General features: G+C 37.2%; 1 pseudogene across 1 annotated transcript; it reads left to right on the top strand.

Annotated features, from left to right (window-relative positions):
- Window positions 1-329: 329 nt before the first annotated feature.
- Window positions 330-6,977, top strand: LOC309664018 (protein FAM114A2 pseudogene; annotated as a pseudogene). The gene has a single exon. The product of its transcript is annotated as a protein FAM114A2 pseudogene (transcript).
- The last annotated feature ends 3,515 nt before the right edge of the window (window positions 6,978-10,492 follow it).

The following is a 10,492-nucleotide window of genomic DNA, read 5'->3' as shown; positions in this document are numbered from 1 at the left end:
GATATATGATTTGCAAAACTTTTCTTCTGTACTCTGGGTTTTCACTTTCTTTTTTTTAAATTTTTTTAACTTTTATTTTATATTGGAGTATAATTGATTAACAATGTTGTGTTAGTTTCTGGTGTACAGCAATGTGATTCAGTTATAACATAGACATGTATCTATTCTTTTTCAAATTCTTTTCCCATTTAGGTTGTTTCATAATATTGAGCACAGTTCCCTATGCTCTACAGTAAGTCCTTGTTGGTTATCCATTTTAAATATAGAGTTTTCACTTTCTTGATGGTATCCTTTTTTTGAAGCACAAAAATTTAAAGTGTTGGTGTCCAGTTTACCTATATTTTCTTTTATTGCTCATGTTTTTGGTGTCATATTTAAGAAACCATTGTCTAATCCAAGGCCATGCAGATTTATATTTATGCTTTCTTCTAAGAGTTTAATAGTTTCAGCTCTTACATTTAAGTTTTTATCTATTTTGAGTTAATTTTTGTGTATTGTGTGAGATGTGAGTCCAGTTTCATTCCATGTGGATATCTATTTACATGTAGATATCCAGTTGTCCTAATACCACTAGTCGAAATGACAATTCTTTCCCCCATTGAACTGCTTTGGCACTCTTGTCAAAAATCAATTAACTGTAATTGTGAAGGCTTATTTCTGGACTCTAAATTCTATTCCATTGATCTATATCTCTATCCTTATACCAGTATCACACTGTCTTGATTACTGTAACTTGGTAGTAAGTCTTGTTTTGTTTTGTTGTGAGTTTTGAATCAGGAAGTGTGAGTCTACCTTTGTCCTTCTTTTTCAAGATCGTTTTGGCTATTATGGGTCCTTGCATTTCCATATGAATTTTAGGATCAGCTTGCTGATTTCTGCAAACTCAACGGGGATTTTGATAGTGATTGTGTTGAATATGTATATCAATTTGGGGAGTATTGCCATCTTAAAAATATTGTCTTTTCAATAATGAACATAGAATATCTTTTCATTTATTTAGGCCTTCTTTAATTTCTTTCAACAATGTTTTGTAATTTTCATTATACACATCTTGCACTGCCTTTGTTAATTTATTCTTAGATATCTATTCTTTTTGGTGCTATTGCAAATGGAATTGTTTTCTTAATTTCAATTTTGGTTTGCTAATTGCTACTGTATAGAAGTACAAATGATCATTGTATATTGACCTTGTAACCTGCAACCTTGTAGAACTCATTTATTAGTTCTAAAAGATTTTTTAGTGGACTCCCTAGGATTTTCTATATACAAGATCATATCATCTGCAAATAGTTTTATCTCTTCTTTACCAGTCTGTATGCCTTCTTTTCATTTTCTTGCCTTATTGCCATGTCCAGAAACCCCAGCACAATGTTGAACAGAGTAGTGAAAGTGGACATCCTTGTCTTGTTCCTCATCTTAGGGGGAAAGCTTTCACATTAAGTATGATGTTAGCTGTAGGTTTTTCATGGTTACTCTTTATCAGATTGAGGAATTTCGCTTCTATTCCTGGTTTGTTGAGTGCCTTTATCATGATAAGGTGCTGGGTTTTGTGAAATGTTTTTGTTTTGTTTTTGTTTTTGTTTTTTGGCTGTGCTACATGGCTTGTGGGATCTTAGTTTCCCAACCAGGGATCAAACTCGTGCGCCCTGCAGTGGAAGCAGAGAGTTTTATCCATGGGATCGCCAGGGAAGTCCCATGAAATGTTTTTTCTGCATGTAGTCAGATGATCATATTATTGTCCTTTATTCTATTGATGCAATGTATTACATTAATTGATTTTTGAATGTTAAACCAAACTTGCACTCCTGGGAAAAATTCCATTTGGTCACAGTGTATAATCTTTTCACATATTATTGAATTCTAGTTCCTAGTCTTTTGTTGAGGATTTTTATGTCTATGTTCATAACATTTATTGGTCTGTAGTTTTCTTTTCTTGTGATATCTTTGTCTGTTTTTGCTATCAGGATAATACTAGCCTCATAAAATGAAGTGTTCCTTCCTTTTCTGGGGTTTTTTTTTGTGGCGGGAAGAGTTTGTAAAAAATTGGTATTAATTTTTCTTTAAATTAGATACTTTCTTTTTTCTTTTTTTTTCCTTTTTCTTTTTTGTTTACCACACCACGAAGCTTGAGAGATCTTGGTTCCCAGGCCAGAGGTCGGACCTGAGCTCCTGTGGTGGGAGCTCAGAGTCCAAACCGCTGGACTAACAGAGAAACTTAGACCCCAGGGAATATTAATCAGAGTGAGGCTTCCCAGAGATCCTCACCTCAGCACCAAGACCTGGCTGGATCTCAGCACCAACTCCAGTGCTGGATGTCTCAGGCCAAACAACCAGTAAGACAGGAATACAGCACCACACATCAAAAAAAAAAAAAAAAAAAAAAAGAAACGATAAAAAATCTGTTACAGACAAAGGAGCAAGGTAAAAACCTACAAGACCAAATAAATGAAGATGAAATAAGCAACCTACCTGAAAAAGAATTCAGAGTAATGATAGTAAAGATGATCCAAAATCTCAGAAACAGAATGGAGAAAATACAAGAAATATTTAACAAGGATCTAGAAGAACTAAAGAACAAACAAACTGTGATGAACAACACAATTACTAAGATTAAAAATACTCTTGAAGGAAACAATAGCAGAATAACTGAGACAGAAGAACAGATAAGTGAGCTGGAAGATAAAATGGTGGAAATAACTGCCAGAGAGCAGAATAAAGAAAAAAGAATGAGAAGAATTGAGGACAGTCTCAGAGACCTCTGGAACAACATTAAATGCACCAACATTTGAATTATAGGGGTCCCAGAAGAAGAAGAGAAGAAGAAAGGGGCTGAGAAAATACTTGAAGAGATAATAGTCAAAAACTTCCCTAACATGGGAAAGGAAATAGTCAATCAAGTCCAGGAAGCACAGAGAGTCCCATGCAGGATAAACCCAAAGAGAAACACGCCGAGACACATATTAATGAAACTATCAATAATTAAATACAAAGAAAAAATATTAAAAGTAGCAAGGGAAAAGCAACAAATAACATACAAGGGAATCCCCATAAGGTTAACAGCTGACCTTTCAGCAGAAACTCTGCAAGCCAGAAGGCAGTGGCAGGACATATTTAAACTGATGAAAGGGAAAAACCTATAACCAAGATTACTCTACCCAGCAGGGATCTCATTCAGATTTGATGGAGAAATTAAAACCTTTACAGATAAGCAAAAGTTAAGAGAATTCAGCACCACCAAACCAGCTTTACAACAAAGGCTAAAGGAATTTCTCTAGGCAGGAAACACAAGAGAAGGAAAAGACCTACAAAAACAAACCCAAGAGTAGGGAGCGGCTTCTCTGCGGCTGTGGAGGTGGCAATGATCTATCATGTCGGATAAAGATGATGTTGAGACTGAAGTGATAACTGAAGCAACCTCCATCCTTGAAGATGAGAACTGTGAGCCAACCAAGAATTTTGAGTCGGTTGACCAAAGTGCCAAGTCAGAGAGTAAATCAGAACCTGTAGCTTCTACTCGGAAAAGACCAGAGTCCAAACCTTCCAGTGACCTTGAGACTTCAGACGTTCTCCCTGTTCAGACATCACAGGCTGCAGGCAAAGAGACTGTTTCCAAAGATGTACCCCAGACCGGATGGGGCTATTGGGGCAGTTGGGGCAAGTCCTTGCTCTCCTCAGCCACAGTAGCCACAGTAGGACAAGGTATTTCAAATGTCATTGAGAAGGCAGAGACTTCCCTTGGAATCCCTAGTCCCAGTGAAATTTCATCTGAAGTCCGGTATGCAACAGGAGAGACAAATGCCAAAGAGAATGAAAACTCCTCTCCAATGAGTGGGCCATTTGGGGTATTCTCAACTATCTCTACTGCTGTTCAGAGCACAGGAAAGAGTGTTATCACTGGGGGTTTGGATGCCTTAGAATTCATTGGGAAAAAGACAATGGATGTAATAGCAGAAGGGGATCCTGGATTTAAAAGAACCAAGGGTCTGATGAACAGGACTTCCACACTGTCTCAGGTTTTACGAGAGGCAAAGGAGAAAGAAGAGCTATGGACTGCCAATGAGGTTACCATGGAAACGGGCAAGAAAACTCATTATGGGCTACTCTTTGATGAATTTCAAGGCCTTTCACATCTAGAAGCTCTGGAGATGCTCTCCCGAGAAAGTGAAATAAAGGTGAAATCTATTCTTAATTCTCTAAGTGGAGAAGAATTAGAGACTCTAAAATTTGAATTGGAGCAACTCAAAGAAGCATTTTCCCTAGCAGAGTTCTGTGAGGAAGAGGAGGAAGAGGAGAAAGGGGATGAAGACTTTACCAAAGAGATAACAGAGCTATTTTCCCAGCTGCATGTCTCCTCCAAACCGGAGAAACTTAGTAGGGCAAGAAATACAGCCTGTGAATGGATCAGGACATCTCTGGCCAAACCATTAGAAGAGAAGGAAGAAGGAAAAAAACAGTTGGAAGCAGAAAAAATTGAGCAACTCAATAACAATTCAATAGAGGATATCCATGCATTTGCAATCCGGAGCCTAGCAGAATTGACTGCCTGCTTAATTGAACTGTTTCACAAAACAGCGGCTCTGGTTCTGCATGGCAGGAAGCAGGAAGTAACAGCCATAGAAAGGAGCAGAGCCCTTTCCCAGATGACAGTTGTGTTGTGTAAAGAGTTGTCCTCTCTGTCTAAAGAGTTCACCACCTGCCTAACAACTGCTGGGGTCAAGGAAAAGGCAGATGTCCTTAATCCATTAATCACTGCAGTATTTCTAGAGGCATCAAACAGTGCTTCCTACATTCAGGATGCCTTTCAGCTACTTTTACCTGTGCTGGAGATCTCTCTTATTGAGAACAAGACTGAATTACCAGAGGCATGAGCTACAGGTCCAGAGGCTTTTGTCAGAACACTGAAGAACAGAGAAGATTCTACCTGAGACTTGTGATGGCCAAGAAATGCCACTGTCTTCTGGGTACCCCTGGAGAAGTGAGGGAGAAAGGTTATTTTAGTACATAAAATCCAGGCAGGAGAGCAGGTTTAAGGAAGTTTGTTGCCTTCACTGCTTGGCTGAAGTATTCAGGTCCTCACACTGCTCTTCCCAGTTGTTATAATTAATAAATTATTTGAAAAGAAATTTTATAGAAAGTTAAAAAATAATAGCTCATAAGGTTAAGGGGACACCCAGGTAAAAATATTGGTCTTTCTTTGACAAGATGCAAAACACTAAAAATTTTATAATGACTGTAATTTTTCAGTCCATGGATGTAATTTGTTGTTAAGCAAGAGGAAAAGGAATTCAGTATTCTGGAATTCAGGTGCTTGATCTATTAATGCCATTTTCTTTCTCCTCTCTATAATAAAATCTATGGCTTTAAGAAAACTGAGCATATATAAACTCTGTAATGATTACCCTTTATTACATGAATTCTTGGAATTGGTTAGAAAGTTTCATCTCCTCTTCAATTCTCAGTAGATATTTGGCATTGAGGAGAAGCTTATAGAATATACTTAGAGCCACATGAATGAACGGTAGCAAAGTTCCCTTTGGCTTCAAATTGCTTTCCCACCGCAAGATGACAAGCTTCAAGTTGTAGTTGACCCCCCTTTATGGGATTCAAGACCAATAAGTGCAATTTAGAGAAACAGTTTCATGTTTGCAGATATTCTGAGTCTCCAGGATGTTTTTCATGCATACCCTATATGCAGGATAAATTCTGTAATAGCCAACTCCAAAGGAGTTTTGAAGCTCTTTCAGTGATGGGGATTTTGTTGTTTGAATATTGTTGAAGTGGACTGTAGAGTCCCATAGAAACGATGTTCATGTATAACAGGATTAAGACAGTTTATTCTTCCTCATTCTTTTTTGTTTCTTTTAATGTATTCTTTAGCATGTTTATAAATATAACTTTTATCTTTCATATCTTAAGCCTTCTTTTGCTTTCCTCAACAATTTAAAAGACTTATAAGTTATCTTCTTCCTAAAAGCTATTTTGGTATCCACTCTTTTAAAAAAAAGTTCTCCAACTTTATGGTTTTTAATGATTCAGGTAACTTTTGTGAGCTCTGCCCCTTATCTTTTAAAACCTTTAAATAAAATATAATAATCGTGAAAAAAAAAAAAACCCAAAACAATTAAGAAAATTGTAATGGGAACATACATATCAATAATTACGTTAAATGTAAATGGATTAACTGCTCCAACCAAAAGACATAGACTGGCTGAATGGATACAAAAACAAGACTTGTACATATGCTGTCTACAAGAGACCCACTTCAGACCTAGGGACACATACAGACTGAAAGTGAGGGGATGGAAAAAGATATTCCATGCAAATGGAAATCAAAAGAAAGCTGGAGTAGCAATTCTCATATCAGACAAAATACACTTTAAAACAAAGATTATTACAAGAGACAAAGAAGGACACTACATAATGATCAAGGGATCAATCCAAGAAGAAGGTATAACAGTTGTAAATAGTTATGTACCCAACATAGGAGCACCTCAATACATAAGGCAAATGCTAACAGCCATAAAAGGGGAAATCAACAGTAACACAATAATAGTAGGGGACTTTAATGCCCCACTTTCACCAATGGACAGATCATCCAAAATGAAAATAAATAAGGAAACACAAGCTTTAAATGACACATTAAACAAGATGGACTTGGGCTTCCCTGGTGGCGCAGTGGTTGAGAATCTGCCTGCCAATGCAGGAGACACGGGTTCAAGGCCTGGTCTGGGAGGATCCCACATGCCGCGGAGCAACTGGGCCCGTGAGCCACAATTACTGAGCTTGCGCATCTGGAGCCTGTGCTCCGCAACAAGAGAGGACTCGATAGTGAGAGGCCCGCGCACCGCGATGAAGAGTGGCCCCCGCTTGCCACAACTAGAGAAAGCCCTCGCACAGAAACGAAGACCCAACACAGCCATAAATAAATAAATAAATAAATAAAAATTAAAAAAAAAACAAAAACAAAAAAAAAAAAACCAAGATGGACTTAATTGATATTTATAGGACATTCCATCCAAAAACAACAGAATACACTTTCTTTTCAAGTGCTCATGGAACATTCTCCAGGATAGACCATATTTGGGGTCACAAATAAAACCTTGGTAAATTTAAGAAAATTGAAATCGTATCAAGTATCTTTTCTGACCACAATGCTATGAGACTAGATATCAGTTACAGGAAAAATCTGTAAAAAATACAAACACATAGAGGCTAAACAATACACTACTAAATAACCCAGAGATCACTGAAGAAATCAAAGAGGAAATCAAAAAATACCTAGAAAAAATGACAATGGAAACACAACAACCCAAAACCTATGGGATGCAGCAAAAGCAGTGCTAAGAGGGAAGTTTATAGCAATACAATCCTACCTCAAGAAACAAGACAAATCTCAAATAAACAACGTAACCTTACACCTAAAGCAATTAGAGAAAGAAGAACAAAAACAACCCAAAGTTAGCAGAAGGAAAGAAATCATAAAGATCAGATCAGAAATAAATGAAAAAGAAATGAAGGAAACAATAGCAAAGATCATTAAAACTAAAAGCTGGTTCTTTGAGAAGATAAACAAAATTGATAAACCATTAGCCAGACTCATCAAGAAAAAAAGGGGGAAGATTCAAATCAACAGAATTAGAAATGAAAAGGAGAAGTAACAACTGACACTGCAGAAATACAAAGGATCATGAGAGATTACTAAAAGCAAATATATGCCAATAAAATGGACAACCTGGAAGAAATGGACAAATTCTTAGAAAAGCACAACCTTCCAAGATTGAACCAGGAAGAAATAGAAAATATAAACAGACCAATCCCAAGCACTGAAATTGAAACTGTGATTAAAAATCTTCCAGCAAACAAAAGCCCAGGACCAGATGGCTTCATGGGCGAATTCTATCAAACATTTAGAGAAGAGGTAACACCTATCCTTCTCAAACTCTTCCAAAATATAGCAAAGGGAGGAACTCTCCCAAACTCATCCTATGAGGCCACCATCACCCTGATACCAAAACCAGACAAAGATGTCACAAAAAAAGAAAACTACAGGTCAATATCTCTGATGAACATAGATGCAAAAATCCTCAACAAAATAATAGCAAACAGAATCCAACAGCACATTAAAAGGATCATACACCATGATCTAGTGGGGTTTATCCCAGGAATGCAAGGATTCTTCAGTATATGCAAATCAATCAGTGTGATAAACCATATTAACAAAATGAAGGATAAAAACCATACGATAATCTCAATACATGCAGAAAAAGCTTTTGACAAAATTCAACACCTGTTTATGATAAAAACCTTCCAGAAAGTAGGCATAGAGGGAACTTACCTCAACATAATAAAGGCCATATATGACAAACCCACAGCCAACATCATTCTCAATGGCGAAAAACTGAAACCATTTCCTCTAAGATCAGGGACAAGGCAGGGTTGCCCACTCTCACCACTATTATTCAACATAGTTTTGGAAGTTTTAGCCACAGGAATCAGAGAAGAAAAAGAAATAAAAGGAATCCAAATGAGAAAAGAAGAAGTAAAGCTGTCACTGTTTGCAGATGACATGATACTATACATAGAGAATCCTAAAGAAGCTACCAGAAAACTGCTAGAGCTAATCAATGAATTTGGTAAAGTAGCAGGATACAAAATTAATGAACAGAAATCTCCTGCATTCTTATACACTAATGATGAAAAGTCTGAAAAGAGAAATTAAGGAAACACTCCCATTTACCATTGCAACAAAAAGAATAAAGTACCTAGAAATAAACCTACCTAAGGAGACAAAAGACCTGTATGCAGAAAACTATAAGACACTGATGAAAGATATTAAAGATGATACAAACAGATGGAGAGATATACCATGTTCTTGGATTGGAAGAATCAACACTGTGAAAATGACTATACTACCCAAAGCAATCTACAGATCCAGGGCAATCCCTATCAAACTACCAATGGCATTTTTCACAGAACTAGAACAAAAAATTGCACAATTTGTATGGAAACACAAAAGAGCCTGAATAGCCAAAGCATCTTGAGAAAGAAAAACGGAGCTGGAGGAATCAGGCTCCTGGACTTCAGACTATACTACAAAGCTACAGTAATCAAGACTGTATGGTACTGGCATAAAAACAGAAATATAGATGAATGGAAGAGGATAGAAAGCCCAGAGATAAACTCACGGACATATGGTCACCTTATCTTTGATAAAGGAGGCGAGAATATACAATGGAGGAAAGACAGCCTCTTCAATAAGTGGTGCTGGGAGAACTGGACAGCTACATTTAAAAGAATGAAATTAGAACACTTGCTAACACCGTACACAAAAATAAACTAAAAATGGATTAAAGACCTAAATGTAAGGCCAGACACTATAAAACTCTTAGGGAAAAACATAGGCAGAACACTCCATGACATAAATCACAGCAAGATCCTTTTTGACCCACCTCCTAGAGAAATGGAAATAAAAACAAAAATAAACAAATGGGACTTAATGAAACTTTAAAGCCTCTGCACAGCAAAGGAAAACATAAACAAGACGAAAAGACAACCCTCCGAATGGGAGAAAATATTTGCAAACAAAGCAACTGACAAAGGATTAGTCTCCAAAATTTACAAGCAGCTCATGCAGCTCAATATCAAACAAACAAACAACCCAATCCAAAAATGGGCAGAAGACCTAAACAGACATTTCTCCAAAGAAGATATACAGATTGCCAACAAACACATGAAAAGATGCTCAACATCACTAATCATTAGAGAAATGCAAATCAAAACTACAATAAGGTATCACCTCACACAGGTCAGAATGGCCATCATCAAAAAATCTACAAACAATAAATGCTGGAGAGGATGTGGAGAAAAGGGAACCCTCTTGCACTGTTGTTGGGAATGTAAATGGATACAGCCACTATGGAGAACAGTGTGGAGGTTCCTTAAAAAACTGAAAATAGAACTACCATATGACCCAGCAATCCCACTACTGGGCATATACCCTGAGAAAACCATAATTCAAAAAGAGTCATGTACCACAGTGTTCACTGCAGCTCTATTTACCATGGCCAGGACATGGAAGCAACCTAAGTGTCCATTGACAGGTGAATGGATAAAGAAGATGTGGCACATATATACAATGGAATATTACTCAGCCATAAAAAGAAACGAATTAAGTTATTTTTAGTGAGGTGGATGGACCTGGAGTCTGTCATACAGAGTGAAGTAGGTCAGAAAGAGAAAAACAAATACAGTATGCTAACACATATATATGGAATCTAAAAAAAAAAAAGCTAGGGGCAGGACAGGAACAAAGACACAGACGTAGAGAATGGGCTTGAGGGGGATGGGTAAACTGGGACGAAGTGAGAGAGTAACATTGGCATATATACAATACCAAATGTAAAATAGATAGCTAGTGGGAAGCAGCCGCATAGCACAGGGAGATCAGCTTGGTGCTTTGCGACCACCTAGAGGGGTGGGATAAGGAGGGTGG

The sequence above is a fragment of the Balaenoptera physalus genome (assembly GCF_965194825.1).
Source record: "Balaenoptera physalus genome assembly, chromosome: 7".
NCBI lineage: Eukaryota > Metazoa > Chordata > Mammalia > Artiodactyla > Balaenopteridae > Balaenoptera > Balaenoptera physalus.
Note: the sequence above shows the minus strand (reverse complement) of the source record. Positions and strands in the feature narration are given on the sequence as shown.